The following is a 1,278-nucleotide window of genomic DNA, read 5'->3' on the forward strand; positions in this document are numbered from 1 at the left end:
GTGAGGCCAGAGTGAGAAGTGGAGACATCAAGTATAAGGCTTGCGCCTCTGGCCCACACTGTTGCTCTCTTCTGAGGTAGCCAAGGGAAGAGAATTACCTTAGAGACAGGGGGCCAATCGGGGAATTCAGTTTCAGTTTAGTTTGGGATCACCAGATGGAAAGAAGCCAGAAATTCCAGTCACATCTAGAAAGGATAAGGAAGGGTTAAGAAACCTCCCAGCCTGATTGAAGGACCACTGATGTACAAATACGTGTGTCATTACAAGTATGCCGAGCTAAACTCCCAGCTCTGCTATTGTATGACTCTGCTGTCTAATGTTCTATATATGTACAGCTTACTTCCTGAATGAAATGGTAGGTGTATTCCTTACTTTTCTGTTGCTATGATAAAACATCATGACCAAGGCAACTTACAGAAGGAAGAGTTTATTGGGCTTACAGTTTCAGAGGGATGAGTCCATCATGTCTGGGAGGCAGGGCAGGAGGCAGCTGAGTGCAGAAAGCTGAAGGCTCACATCTTTTAAACAAGCACAGGAAGGAGAGAGGGAAACTGGAATTCTTCAAGACTTCTCCCACTGAAGTGCTTCCTCCAGTGTGGCCACACTCCAAATCTTCCTCAAATGGCTTGCCATCTGGGGAGCCTCCCGGGTGGGGGGCTGGGGGGGGTGGAGAGACCATTCTCATTCAAACCACTACAGTAGGTTTCATGAACAAGCATGTGTGTATGCACTTTGGCTTTCTGCAACATCAGCATAGATGCCCATAATACTAGACATGAATAGATATATTTTGGTTGATAATGTATTGAACTTCCATTAAGATGCTAAGGTAGGGAAGGCATAGGGTTCAAAGTTGATATTGGGATTCCAGGTAGATACAGAATAAGTATCGTATACTTAAGTTGAGCTGCTGTGCCCATTAAGGAACAGGTCCTGCTGGGTGTGGTGGCACAAGCCTTTCTTCCCAGGACTCCAGAGGTTGAAGCAGGTGGATCTCTGCAAGATTAAGGCCAGCCTGGTCTACATAGTTCCAGGCCACCTGGGGCTACAAGGAGACCCTGTCTCATAAAATAAAATAAAATAAAATAAAATACAATGAAATAAAATAAAATAATAAAATAAATAAAATAAAATAAAATAGGGGCTGGAGAGATGGCTCCGCAGTTAAGAGCACTGACTGCTCTTGCAGAAGACCTGGATTCGTATGCCAGCACCCACATGGCAGCTAACAACTGTCTATAACTCCAGTCCCAGGGGATCCAAGAGCCTCTTCTGTCC

At 45.0% G+C, this 1,278-nt stretch overlaps 1 protein-coding gene across 3 annotated transcripts in view; it reads left to right on the forward strand.

Moving 5' to 3' along the window:
* The window catches only part of Maats1 (MYCBP associated and testis expressed 1), a 62,734-nt gene that overhangs the window by 52,090 nt on the left and 9,366 nt on the right, over window positions 1-1,278 (forward strand). The gene's annotated exons all lie outside the window — the stretch shown is intronic.

Source organism: Nannospalax galili, unplaced genomic scaffold, assembly GCF_000622305.1.
Source record: "Nannospalax galili isolate Female #2095 unplaced genomic scaffold, S.galili_v1.0 scaffold18, whole genome shotgun sequence".
Taxonomy (NCBI): domain Eukaryota; kingdom Metazoa; phylum Chordata; class Mammalia; order Rodentia; family Spalacidae; genus Nannospalax; species Nannospalax galili.